General features: G+C 38.8%; 1 protein-coding gene across 1 annotated transcript in view; it reads right to left on the bottom strand.

The window, feature by feature from the left end:
- NR1I2 (nuclear receptor subfamily 1 group I member 2) overlaps nucleotides 1–15,246 on the bottom strand; it is a 1,633,990-nt gene that overhangs the window by 646,839 nt on the left and 971,905 nt on the right. Inside the window, exon 4 of the mRNA XM_044071501.1 lies at nucleotides 4,543–4,704. The gene's annotated coding sequence lies outside the window, so the exon portion shown is untranslated. The remainder of the gene's footprint in view (nucleotides 1–4,542; nucleotides 4,705–15,246) is intronic.

Here is a 15,246-nt window from a genome sequence, read left to right as displayed (position 1 = left end):
GTTGAGGTTTATATCCCTAAAGCATGTAGCTTGAGTAGATTTGGTTTTGCTAAGATGGAGCATATTCAACAATTCTGGGTTGGACATAGCTCTGTACGTTAGACAGAGATCGCCTCTGAGAAAGCAGTATGCAACAGAGAACAGTTTTAGCTTTTTCAATCGTGCTGCATAGGGCCACCGTTTGAGGTCAGTAATCCTCTTGGTTAGGTACCTATGTGGTCTCTCCAGCTGCTGGAGATGTCTAGGTACCTATGTGGTCTCTCCAGCTGCTGGAGATGTCTAGCCAGGTACATTCCAATTGGTGCATTGTACTCAATAATGGGTCTGATGAGGGAAGAGTAGAGGGGCACCATTACATCCTTAGATCTTGATGCGAACCCTTTCGTGATCAGATGGGTCACATAGAAGGATTTTCTAACCACTTTGGCAACATGGTTATCAAAGGAAAGCTGACTATCTACTTGGGTCCCTAGATCCCTTATTTCTTCTTCAGATTTCAGGGGATTACCTCCTATGTTGTAGTTTGCGGGTACTCTATTTTTTTCCAAAGGGGATTACTACGCATACAGTTTTAATTACTTTGCAAGGGATGGTCTGCACCTCTTGTTCAAAGGCTTCTGCAAACTGGCTAATGCCCTTGCTGCCCCCATCATGCCTTTCTGTAGGCAAAGTTCAGTTAATAAACATGCCAATATCAAAACAGAATCGAATTACAGTGGCTATACTCAGTGTTAGAAGTCTAAATAAAAAGCTGCCCAACCTTGGGGCACTTCGGCATTGAGAAGGAATCCTTGTCTGTGTAATCACTGAAGCAAGGATTAAGTGCCTAGAAAGTACTCTCTGTATAGCTGAGTTTAGTGCCTACCATCCGTTAGACCCAATGGCTTGTTCATATTTGTCAGAGATCATATCACTCTAGACAGATTACCAAAGAACTACAAATAGAACTTGAACGCTAAGTTGCACTATACAAAACAGACTATCAGTTTATCACCAGTTACAGGACACCTTGGAATAAACTCCCCTGCAGATTTTTTATTTTATTCATTTATCTTTTGTTGACTGGTTAGCCCCACTAGACCACTGGCTGCTTTTCAGGGGGAGACCCAAGGTTGTGTTCATACTGACTAGAGGAAAATTTGTCTGCTCTTTTCAGTAAGTTCTGTGGGTTTCACATTCACATGAGCTACCACCAACCAGAGCTGCAGGGTTTATAGTACATTTATTGTGGAGAAGGTTTTCTATCAATTGAGTTTTCAGTCAAATGGGTTCCAATGAGCTGTTTCCTGTGGTCCAGTGGTGCAAGATTTGAGTCCCTCAATCTCCATGGACTCTGAGAAAGTCACTTAGTCAGATACCTCTCCAGGGCTGAGTCTGAAAAAAGGCCCATGGAGACCAGAGCTCTACCCCTTAAAACAAATACAAATAAATAAATAATTCCTTAAAGCAGACAAAGACTAGAAAATGTAACATGTTTTCTGAAATGTTTTATATTGCATTACTATTCAATCATCAATCCAGAAAAATAGTACCTTGGTATGGAAAAACAAAACGAAGTGTATTTAAAAAAAGTTTATTGCACTAATCATGAATTAAACACATAAATGCATTTACATCATCAGCGTTTTCGTCTCATCCATAAAGACTTCATCAGATGGCAATCCATTTCCTGTTTACCATTTTTATAACCTCACCTTTGACGTTGTTGACAAGGAATAAGCCCATGCAAAAAAAACCTACATCCGATTTCACTGACAGCATCCTTGAAAAAACAGACTCAGTAAGAGCTAACTCTCCCTCTGTCAACACCAGAAGTGATGTTTCGAACTGGACTACAGACTCCTAAGCTGTTCCCATCACATAAATCCAAAAAGACACTCATCACTCGTCAAGATAACCACTTCCAAAAGAAAAAAAAACCTTGATTTGGCACACAACAAGACGGTTTGATTTACAACTCCTTGAGATGCGCATTATCATCAGTGCATACCATTGACAAATTTAGGGTAGGCTGACAGGAAAAAACAACCTACACATTTATCCTATTATTCTTGCATTCACACTATTGTAAAGCAACTGTAACACAATCAATGGCTCTCTAAGATGTCATATTCCAGAAAGTCAGTTCTTATCCACAGCTCTCAGCAAAGTGGACAGAATTCAAGAGGCATACAGAAGTGGTCTGTTTGAGGTTCTTATGGCCAAACCTTTAAACTCACTTCAATATGAAATCAGGCAAAGCAAAGGACACATATTCAATAAGCACAATGCCAGGTCCTAGTTTCTAATAAAATCCTAAAATAACCCAGATTTTTTTTAAAGAAGTCAAATTATTAATGTTTAAACTTTGCTACAAACAACTACTTACTATGTTCTTATGGATGTAAGAATCATGTGATTTATTACTAGGGTTTGGCACAATTGTTTCCTCATAGACAAAAAGTACAAAGTTTGATTCTCACTTTTGAAGGGAAATTGCTTAGGCCCAAAATGGCCTGCAAGGGACTCTAGCCTAGTACTTAAATCTGAACCTATTATAAATATGCTTTAAGTTTTCATTTTTATATTTCTACCTCCTTTGATTTCCTGTTTTGCATATGTTATAAACAGACTTTATACATGTTACTCTGCATTGTCTCTTGTCTATGTGCACTTCATTCTCCTGCTTGTTTAAGATATGTGTGTAAAACTCCTACTACACAAAGATATGTGTGTAATATTGTGCCATTCTAACTGTACCTCTGAATAGAATGAATTTGTAAAACTACAGAACATCTTCATGGGCTTGCAGTGTAAATGTGATCCGTCCAGTCAGGCAACCTGCTTATTAAAAACATGAACAAACTAACTAAAATGTATTCAAGTTATTGTTTATACAGAAAACTGGAATACTGCTACTTGGAGTGCAGTTTTAAGCAAGTAGGATGTAAAAGATGAAAACATATTCTAGTCACCTGCCAGAATAAGCACTCGTTCCATGAATGTGTTTAAGTCAATTAGAAACTTGTAGCTGTAGGTGTAGTCATAGCAGCACAGGAAATATACAGGTGATATAGCACCTACAAATTTAGATTATTTGAATTTCATGGCTACTAATCTTCCTTGATAGTCACCTTTTTATCAGTAAGAGCATCTCTCATAAGGAAGACAAGAACAGTTCTACTCACATGCTTGCCTATGAGAAATAATGCAGAACATACTTTATAAAAAAACGGTTTAGTCAGTTATGATTGTTGTAAGCAAACTATATCAGCACGATACCTAATCTTACCTGTCAACCTGCAGACATTGAAAATAGAAACAAAGGCCCTTGAAAAGTTGGAACATTCAGCTGAAAGTAAACTAATTATCATACAATTTGAATACTAAATAGCACATAACTCTTCCCACCTCTATTAGGAACATGGGATACCACTCAGAAACACGTTTAAAAACAGAGTAACAAAAATTATAGAAAAATGCAATCACTTGACAAAAAGACAGTGTAAAATTTGTAGCTTTTAATGAACTGCACTGCAAAATTCTACCACATAAGGCCATTTATTTTTGTTTCAGGAAAAGGGGGGGGGGTAAGATATCTGTTCTCTTTCTTTAAAATATTTTTGCCACTAGTATGTTGGTTGTGTGGTGTGGTTTTCTGTGTACTATACAGCTTCAAACATCATGTGATGAGGAGGACTCAGAAAATGGTGTGAAAGGGTAAATAAAATCTGAAAATAGGGAAATACCTCCAAAAATATGGACATTCCGTGCAGAGGTAAATCAGGCCTGAAAATAGGAATGTTCCTCTAAAACAGGGGCAATTGAGAGTTCTGTGTCTGAATATATTGCTTTTGTTTATTGATCTAATAAAAACACATATTATTAAGTCTAAAGAAATGGCAATGCAATGCAGCCAAACAGAAATGCTGACATACTAATAAACATAATCAAATGTATTGCATTTTAAAGTGTAGCCATGATGCACCACCACCAGACCAGTTGTTGTGAGTACAAAACCCCTTGAAATCTAATTATTCTACAAATTTTGCACAAAAGCAGGTTGAAAAGCCTGATACATCACTCCTCAATTAGCAATCAGAGCAGAGATGGAGTAAATTCAGCAGGCTCACATTCAAATATTCTACAATTCAGTACTCTGCAAGGTGTAGAATGGTCAACTTTGCATACATAACAAGCAATGTCTCAGCTGACCAGATCTACCCAGATTTTTGCCTCATAATTTTGTTTCTCCAAAAATGTATGTGTGTGTGTGTGTGTGTGTGTGTGTGTGTGTGTGTGTGTGTGTCTGTTTTGGCAAATTACTAAGGACTGAAGTCACTAAATAATGACAGACATATGGGCTTCAACTTCACATCCATCAGAAAATACTTGCTAATACAAATCCTACTATTCTATCAACTTTTTTTAATTTATAAGTGCAATATTTCACATTTGTTCCTGATTTTGGTCCTTTAGCCCCACCTCCCCCCATTATTTTTGGCTTTGTTCAGATTTCTTGTGTTTAGAAGTTGAGAGGTATGACACCAAAGATTGTCTCACCTTGGGATTTTTCCACTGTACTGCATGCATTGACAATCCATTCCTTCAGATCTGTGGAGACCATCAAATCACCTCGAGTTTCAGTGAAGACTGTTTTCTAATTATCATGAGCATAACTGTCAGGTTTGTCTTTTAAATCATCATGAGGCAGATAGTAAGAGCCTGTGCAGGAGTAAAAATTATTTTTAAAATGTCAGTTATAGTAGGAAGGAACAAAATTAGTGTAATTTTATTATCGCCTAAATAGTAATTAGTCTAACAAAACACCTCAGAATATGTATATATATATAATTTTATATATATATATATATATATATATATATATATGTGTGTGTGTGTGTGTGTGTGTGTGTGTGTGTGTGTGCGCATACATATATATATATATATATATATATATATATATATATACATACATATATATATATACACACACACACACACACACACGTGTGTGTATATGTATATATATGTATGTATACACACACACACACATATATATATATATATATATATATATATATATATATATATATATATATTTATAAAGGACATTAGCTTGTTATAAAACTAAACAATGCAATTAAGGAAACATACAGCGATCTAGCAATTTGTCAAAAAAGTCAAATAAAGCTGAAATTTAAAAAAAAGGCTAACACAATTTCCTCAAAAATCAAATCATAAGTTTTGATATTTTTATCCAAGAATAAATCACTCAATTTTCTAAGATAAGCAGCTATTATGTAAAGTAACCTGAATATCTTGTCTGTATGGGGTAGTTGTATAACTTTTATTCTGCGTCATACAAATAGTTGCAGACTATTTGTTGCTTACTGTAGGAAAAAAATAACAGTATGCAGACCCTACATGAACTTACTTTTAAAGGCGTCATAGATAGTGACCGTCCCAAGAGATATAAGAAACGGGTTCCTATTATGCGATCGAAAATCCCTTTAGGTGAATATGAAGACGTTGAACCGTATTGTGCAAAGTACGTAAACCCGAGCGGTCAAAACTGCGAATTTCAGAATGTTGATTTGTTTTGGTTGGCCCGTCTGCGGTATAGCTCCGTAAGGTAAGTGTGCGATAGATAGGACTTGAGTTTTAGGATTTGGGTTAAGGTAAGTGCATAGATAGGTAATGTATGTAAGAGTTAGTGTAGTGTTAGGTGTAGGGTTTTTTTAAGTGTATGTACGTGTATTATTTATTTTGTTTAGGTGTATGTCTGTAGGGGATGTGTGCGGTAGTTATGGACCTTAGGGTTAGGGAGGGGTTAAGGAGAGTGCATAGATAGTTGTGTTTGTGGAGTTTAGTGTAGTGTTGGAGGTAGGGTTTTGGTGCTTTAGTTTAGGTTAGAAGTAGGGTTTGGTTAGTGTGGTTTATTTATTTTGTTTGGGTAGGTAGTACGTAGCGGGTGGTGGGATTGGCTGACTATGAGAGTTCGATATTTGTTTTTCGCGGTTTAGTGCATTCGGGATTTTCACATTTCGCGGTATAGGGGTCGATGTTTTGGTATTTGCGCATAGGGTTTTTCGCTTTGGTAATATAGACCCATAAGAAACACAATGCACTCTTTGACAGTACAGTGATTGTTGATGTGTGCTAATATTTGCCAGAAATGTAGACTTACATTAAAAGTGAAGGCTACCTTTTCAGCAGACAACATTCTGGATGTACATACACTTACAAAAACATACGCTGAAGTTTCAAAATTTCTCAGTCAAAGCCTCACTATATCCAAACACTGGGGACCTTAACCATTAAGTGAGCCATAGCACAGTCCAAAGCATCCATGCAAAGCCAGCACTGCAGCATAGTTACATTGTAACTACAGTGAGGGTATAATAAAAAGTCAAATACAAGTGGCATTTGAAAGGTGGGTACTACTAAACTTATCATGGCTTCAACACCATTTGTAAACATACTAAATCCAAGCGATGCCAATTCTGTGATCCTGAGTAGTTCATAAGACAGATATACAACTGACAGGCAGCTATAAGGAACAAGAAAACTTCCCCAGCATACCAAAGGCAAAAAAAAAAAAAAAAAAAAAGGAAATAGCTTGCAGGCTACATAGAATCCAATTTAAATATGATAGAATCATAATTCATGTGGGTTGTCATCAGTTTAAACAGGCCAACACTCAATAACATGCACAGAGATATTATGTTTGTATGTTGCATCAAATATTCTTGTCAATTAAAAGAAATAAAAATTTGTGTATTTTCTTTGAATGACACAGTATATTCAAAACTAAAATCCTGACCTTCATCTGTAGTTAAGGATATAATCTAGTGCCATAAACAGGGAAGTCAATGCCTGCTTTTCTTGGTGTGAGATGACCAGTGCCTCCTTTACATTGGATGCCTTGCATCTTTCTGCTTCTGGGAAAACTGATAACGAACAAGAATATTTCCATCACAATATTCTATAAGGTGAAAATAGCCTTATTAAACACGAAGAGGTCAATCAAAAAGCAAACAGTTTCTATGCCTTTCTGTGTACTGTAAATAAAAATATCTATATCTAGGCCAAATCTGAAATGTCTTAAAGATGTAAACTCAGTAATAGCTTTACTGGGATTCATGTCCTTTCATTGCTGTAGAACAAATAGAATATGTGTTAATGTCTCTGTTTCTACAGGACTATGTAAAAGAAAAACTATTAGGAAATAATAAGAATTAGAACTCTTGTGTATAAATATTTCAGGAGGTAAATCAGAATTCAGTATCATTTGGTCTTATAGTATGCCTTCCACGAACAACTACAGAGCAAAAAAAAAAACAAGTCCCTGGATTTTTAAATACAATAATAAGCTGCACAAATGCATTCTGTGCACTGTTTGGTACAGTCTTTACATTCATAGACATTTATTTTATTTACACTTATTGACCAGGTTAGTCCCATTACAGTAGTAGCCACTTTTCAGGGGAGACCTGAGGTGGTATTCATATTGACTGGGGGAAATTTGGCTAGGGCATTTAGGAAATTCTTCTGCTCTTTTTGATAGGTGCAATGGGATCTTTTACATTCACCTGAGCTGCCACCAACTCAGGCAGATAGGGCCTTGGTTTAGTATGTCATTCAAAGGACAGCACACCCAGGAGTACAGCAATCCTGTTATGCTGCACTATGGTGTCAGTATTGAAAAATTAATCCAAGTACCTGTTATGGGAATATGGTGGTGCTGCAGTAGTGTTGTCGCCTCACAGTATGATGTTGTCCTGTTCGATTCTCAGTTAGAGCGTCTCCTGTGTGGAGACATGCGTGAATGGGCGTACCTTCATTGAACGTTGTGTGTCAGGGCCAACGTAAAAATCTACTGCTAATCATTAGTGGACCGGAGTTCCCCTGTGGCGACCCCTAACCGGGAAAAAGCCAAAAGACACAACAACAACCTGTTATGGGAATACAGCCCACAGTCTTCTGCACCAAAGTAGAGTGTGCTACTTGTTCACTTAATGAGATTGCTTGCATCATGGTTCTGACATGCAGCATACAATGGAATACCTTTTTTCTATGAACGGTGCACAGGTGCGAACAGTATACAGTTGTGTACTATGCACACCAGTGTTGAAGACATACTAGAGTTTTACATTGCACTATTGCATTGAAATTCCATGCAGCATAGCTAGGAACAGCCATTTACAAAGGAAGTATTTGTCTACATCACTAAATAACTCCTTACTCCACTATGCTCTGCTCTCTTACCCAAATCTGACTCATACAGACTTATCATTCATTATGCAATATAGCTGGAATAATTACCTTACATGATAATATGGGGACCTAGTGGTATGCTGGTGGGATCATGTAACATTACTGTGTGTGGGAGGGAAAGGTATGGATGTGGCATCACAGTTGCCCATACCACAGTGAACTCTATTTGCTTTGTTTCTGATAGGGTCTTACCTAGCATACAAAAGAGGGTTTCCTTTTAATTCAGCATTGGTGTGTTAAGGCAACACAATGGGCCAAGACTGTGTACACAGTCCAGCTTAACATTGTATCAGTTTCTCTGACTCAAAATGGGCTTTGGTATGCTGTTCTTTGTGTACCAGTCCAACTCCATGGCACACAATGATTATGATTATTGTCCTGCATCGCCAGTCTATTAGATTTCAATCACCAAGGATACAGACTGCAGAAATGACCATGCTAATCAACTTTTGTAAATACTGTTGGGTATCAGTAATTAAAAATAACTCAGAACAGTTACTTCCAACCAGAAGTTAGAGCATGCCTGATATTAAAATAACAACTATTACATCTAATTGTTCTCACCCACAGATGTTCTATTGCCATTAAACACAGGCCCTGATTTCACCATATTAAACCTAAGATTTGGTTCCCACAAACTGGGAAACCCCTACTCATTTCTTGACTATGCTAAAGGCAACTACACAGAGATAAAGATACTCCTTGTTAACAGAGACTTGGACATAGAACCACCTGATCTTCCTATTACACTCTAGGAAGCTTATGATAATTTTCACAATGTCATTAAATACTGCATCCAAAAATACTGGCGAGATATATATATATGTATATATTATCAGTCTAAACAATAAACGGTTATGGTGAAACTTCAAAATCAAAACAGTACACAACAGAAACAAGCATACCACTTTCAAAAATAATCTTTAAAGAAATACAGCTTAAACAAATTACATAAAAATCTTACTAAACTGATAAAATCACTGACATCAGACTGTGAAAATAGATTGGCATCTAGAACAGCGGGCAGCAACATGTTCTTCACTTGTGTCAGAAAACTGAAAGGGAAACAATGAACGCAGCATACTTTCTATAAATAATATAGCATCATGCAATCCTTACTTAATAGAAAATACTCTCTGGTTGATAAACTTAGTGACAACCTTTACAAGATCAAAGCCTATGAGTACGACATTACAAATTGCCCCTTAAGAATGTCTCCCAAACATAACTGATAAATGATGCACATAATATTATAAAAAATAATGAACATCAACTCCATGGGGTCTGGCAAAATATGTAGTATTTTGTTACAAAGTATAAGGAATAGCAAGGTAAAACAATAGTGCATTATTGATGGCATACTTGCTTCAAGTGAACATGCTCCAGAAGTCTGATGTCAAACTATAGCAGTCCCCCCACCACATAAATATGGAAAGCATTACATTAAACCCAATAAATTATTCTTCTTTCCTGCATTCTCTGCAGACATACAGAGAAGGGAATAATTAAACTTATCCTAAAATTTCTGTTGAAATCACAAGTAATGGACTCAGAAAAATATATTTTAATTCTGGAAAATCCTCTAAATCTAATATAGTAGCTTTTTTGATGATATACTTCCCACTGGATAAGAGACTGAAAATGTATCCTGCACATTTCACCTTTGCAAATGTGATTGACCTAATCCACCATAAAGGCATTATAGATAAACTCATTCAGCTCAACATTATTACTTATGTAGTTCAACAGATAAATATTTGGTGGAAGGGAGAATTGAAAAACAAGAATATTAAGTTTCCTATCTAAGCCTATTGAAATGTCCAGTGGAAACCCATAGATCTTAGTTTTGGACCACTTCTATTTGCTCTACTTTTCTGTGCTATAAATTACAGGTGGGGAATTGTGTCTAGTGAAATATAACGATAGCTGCAAACAAGTAGATATGATTATCTTAACTTAGGATGTAAAAGTACCTCAGAACAGTTTAAATAAATTCAGTGCCTGGTGCAATAACAACATTCTTATTCTCGGTTCCACTAAGTGCAATACTGTCTGATCTGAGAAAATATATAGACTGATTACAAAATTAATAAGGATACACAACAAAATAAAATCTTAGGGCTCACTACAGACAAAAAATTAGGCTTTGATCAATGTGTTTAACTAAAATAAGAAGGGGTATTTTGTAGCACACTTCACTGTAAATGGAATAACCAGTAGTTCATAGGAAGCTATTGTGCTTCTATATACATATTATAGGTTAAGATAATGATAGAATATGATGCTACTTTATGAAACCTAAAAACAAGCCACTTAACTCTACCCAAGAAAGTTCAGAGGTTCCAAATAAAGAAAATTGAGGAGTTGGAAAACATGGACTATGGTGATAACTTATAGGAAGTATAATTGCTCACTGAGCCGAGTCACAAAACATATCAGATTTACTTTGCGACCTTTTATTATATAACAAACAGAGACAACCAATAGTGATGCTGTAAGTAATTCATATGCAACATATCAACAAATACCATCAAACCATCACCTCTAGCCAGTTGGCGTACACCCGCCTCTTCCGGCTGCCACCTCAAACAAAACTTGCTGTGTATTCCTGCTACCACGGACCCGGTGGCAAACCCATTTAACTCATACTCACAAGCCACATACCCCTTAGTGTGGCCACCGATCAAATCTGTGTCCAAACTGAGGAGAGCCAAGGCTGCTGAACAAGAACAGGGGGGAACACAAGGGGGGGGTGAAGCTGTAAGGCTGCCGCCTGACCCTGCATGGAGGGTTTGGAGGAAGTGACGATGTGCCTGCTTATGGACTCTGCAGGCAAGCACAGCAGTACTTCACTTAAATATGGAGTGATTGCATGCACCCACCCCTGATGATGACTCATTCTCACGAACAAGGGGTTGTTACAGCAAGAAGTCATCATTGCCCACTGAGCTGAGTCATAAAACATACCAGACTGACTTTGAGACCTTTTATTATATAACAAACAAGGACAAGGAATAGTGATGCCATAGCTAATTCATATGCAGCATATTGACAAATACCATCAGACCATCACTTCAAGCCAGTTGGTGTATACCCGCTTGTTCTGGCTGCCACCTCAAAGAAAACTGGGTGCATATTCCTGCTACCTCAGACCTGGTGGCAAACCCGTTTAACTTATACTTACAAGCCACATACCCCTTGACATGGTCATTGGTCAAATCTGGGTCCAACTGAAGGGGAGACGAGGCAGGTGAACAAGAACAGGGGGGAACACAAGGGGGGGAGAAACCATAAGGACACTGCAAAACTAGCCATTCCTCCCCAAACCAACAGCCTTACTCTCTGAATGGCAGAAGGCCTTCTAGAGCGCTTCCAGTACAGTCTAGGGATGATGGTGGACCAAAAGAAAGCTACTTTTGGATATAGCTGCTGCAAGCATTCTATATCAGATAAGATTCTAACCAGCAATATCTTGTGAGGGGCTTGACCCAGATCATTGCCTCTGAGGTGAATATTCACAGTGCTGGGCAAGGCTTCTTAAATTGTAATCTTATGCCATGTTTTCCAAAATTGAAACCAACTAAGACCTGGGAAACCAAAAGAATGAACTGTCCACTCATTGCTATTAAAAGAACTTGCATGACCAGTCATGTGGGCCAAGGCTCAGAAGGATGCTCTCTGAATAAAAGAATGACCCAAGAGCCAAATCACCTCCTTCCCTGAAGCAGAAATAAAAGATTAATGCCTGATGTATGACAAAAAGGCATCAGAGATCCCCCTTCCCATTCTTTGAATGACCTGCACAGATTGCCCTACTATGGCTAAGTCTGAGGTACGACCTATCCAAAAGGAACTAGAGGAGTAACCTTGTGGGTGAATTCCTTTCCCTGCCAAGGCCTACCTGAGAAATGTATTAATCTCTGATAGGTTAAGACGCTTGCCAGAAGCCTGCATGAAAACCAAACCCGACCTTTTCTCTAAGGGGTGATATTAAATAGCAAACTAACCCAATGCATGGTGCAAGTGACTAGCCCACTGGTCTTGTCCAGGTGCACCTGCTGACCTTTACCAACTTGATTTGTCTTGGATTTTTTTCAACCACATCATAACAAACTTCCTGTGGATGACAAGATCCTCCCAACAAAGATAAAGGAGAAGTTCATTGGCCTGGAAAGCACCCACATACAAAGAGGTGAACAAAGCAGCTATAGAGACAAACAAGTGAAATTCACCAATGGTCTTGTAAAGTCCTTAAATAACAAGGGGAAGCAGTTGTCTCCCAGTAGGTTTTCTGGGATCATGGGAAGGTTCCTGCATGTTCTCTAGGCCCTTAAGTATCCTGCCCATAACCCAGTGTCCTGACACCACCTGAAGGTCCAAAAAAATGCTCCAACCATCCTAAAGCTGCCAGGTATACTCAGAGTTCTAAGTGAATCCCCCCACTGTGGACCTAGCCACTGAAAAATTGTAGCGACAACTGTACTCCCCGTGGTCTGGGACCAGTGATCAAAGACCTGTAGAATGTCTTGAAAACCTGGAACGATGATGAGTAAGCTTTCCTAGTATTGGTGGCTCAAGAATTTGCCAAAACCAATAATGCTAGTCTTCTCCAATTAGCCAGACTCCCGGAGGAATAGTGTTTGCCTTTGGATCTGCATGCTTGGCCAAGAGGCGAAACCTGGCAAACTGAAACTGGGAAAGACTGTCAGCTACAGGATTAAGATGACCAGGGGCAGGAACACATGAAAATGACAAACTAATCTGTAAACTCAGCAAAACTAAAAGCCTGATGACTGAGTGGACACACCTGGACCTGGAAGAACATTTTCTGAGAGTGCAAGCCACTGTGATATTATATGAGAGAAAAATGATCCTCTTGTCATGTAATCTAACCTTCCATACTAACACTGCCATCCAAATGGGAATAATTTCTAGAAGTGTGATGTCCCTCCTCCTCTCCAAGGACCAACTTTCCATCCACATTTCAGCAAACCAGCTACCCATAAAATAACTCTCATAGTGGACCCCCCCCCCCCAGGCACATCAGTAAAAAGCTCAAGGTCAGTGGTTGTGGTCCAAGAGGACTGCCAAAATGAAATTCCATTAAACTGGCTCAAGAATGTAAACCATAACCAAAAGTCCTCTTTAATCCATCTGGTCAACCTGACCAGGTAGTGCTTGGGCCTATTACCTTTCACCAAGTCAGATACAGACCATAGGAAGTTTCTGCATGGAACCCCCCCCCCCCTCCCCAGGCAAAATTCAACAAACCGTGTAACTGCATGATGTCTCCTACCCATACTTTGCTGGAATGTAAAAATCTCCAAAGTAACTGCCAGACTTGTTGCAGTTTGGGTGCAGGAAGCTTGAAGAAGTTATCAGTGGTGTCTACGTCTAAACCCAAGAAAGTCAGGACTTGTCTTGGCTCCTCTGACTTGGTATTGGCCAAGAGTAACCCCAACATGCTACAAAGCTACTTGAAAATGGACATCCCTTCCAAAGCACCATCCTGACACTCCCCCAGCTATCAAAAAAAAAACATCTAAGTAGTGTACTGCTGAATGGTAGGAGGCCTGTTTTTGTCAACACCAATGTAAAGCTGTGCTAAATATTTCAAATGTTGCACAAGCCACAGAACACCCCACTGGCATTGCAGTGTTAAAAATATCTTCCCATTGAACTGATAACCGAAATAAGGCCAATCCTCTTGTCTCACAGGGAAAAGATGGAAAGTAGATTGGATATCCATCTTACAGAGCCAGAGGTCCATATAACCCATGATGACTTATACCACCTGATCAAAAGAGGAGTAGTCCCTATAAAATCATTGACTGAAATCCCACTGGGTGAGACAAATGATTAATCAATCTGAACTCACCCCCCTGTTTCTTGGGAACCATGCTGATAGGGGAAATTTTATATAAAAACCATGGATGGGATTAAAAGGGGCCAATTATCCTGCCAGCTTGTCGCTCTTTCTCTATTAACCTGATAGCTATATGATTGTGTTCTTTGATGAATGACAAATTCTTAAATAACATGGAATCCAATGGGGCTGTGGTGTGGATTGTAAAGCCCATGGAAAACCTTTAATAAGGGTGGCTGCTGCCCTTTGTTCCAGGTAATCTGCTAGCAGATAGGATAACTTATCTAGACAAATGGTGGAATAAAACCAATGTGGGCACATTTGGGTCCCTCCCCTCCCAAAGCCCCTCCTCTGTCCATGAAATGTTGGCTTGGCATGAAAGGAAGAGTTGCACCCCTTACCAATCTCTGCATCTGTCTGACATGTCAAAAAATTCCGCCTGTCCTTAGGCAACAAACCCCAATATTTGGAAACAGGATGACCCTTCCCACATCCTGAACACAAATGGTTACATTTGCAAGTGGGACAGATACATTTTCCCTGATTGAATGCCCAGCAAAATCTTATATCTTTTGTATTAGCAGCCCCTACCTCAATACCCATAAGTGCCTCCTTGTCCATCATGGCACTGAGCCATATGTCAAGGTAGCTATACTCCCAATGAAGGCCACTCATGAACCCAAAGGTGTGGGGGCAGCAATGTTTCTCTCTAAGACTAAGTCAAACAGCTTAACTCTACCCTCTTCAGGCAAAGAATTTATAAAGTCCTCTAAACAATTATCAGCAGATTGACCCCTATTACTAATATCAAGCCCTGTAGTGCCTACACAGACATTACCTTGAAATTCTGTAGTTATGTTGGATGAGCTTTTGGACAGAGGCATTTCTGACAGTCTTTTTCCGAGCCTTCTTAGCTGGAGCTGGTCCCACAGCTGCACCTTCTTCCAGATTCATCAAAGGTCTCCTCCTGGAATTCAGGCTTTGTTCAGCTTCCCCCACTATTTTAAATCAATTAGCAAGCCTCGCACTTCCTACTATAAACACTGTGACCCCCCCCCTCTGGGACAGTAATCAAAGATCCTGAATCCTCAGATGGCACAGATTTACTAGCTATGCCTCCT

This window comes from Protopterus annectens, chromosome 5.part0 (genome assembly GCF_019279795.1).
Source record: "Protopterus annectens isolate FY-2018-M chromosome 5.part0, PAN1.0, whole genome shotgun sequence".
NCBI classification, from domain to species: domain Eukaryota; kingdom Metazoa; phylum Chordata; order Ceratodontiformes; family Protopteridae; genus Protopterus; species Protopterus annectens.
This window is presented reverse-complemented; position numbering and strand designations above follow the sequence as displayed.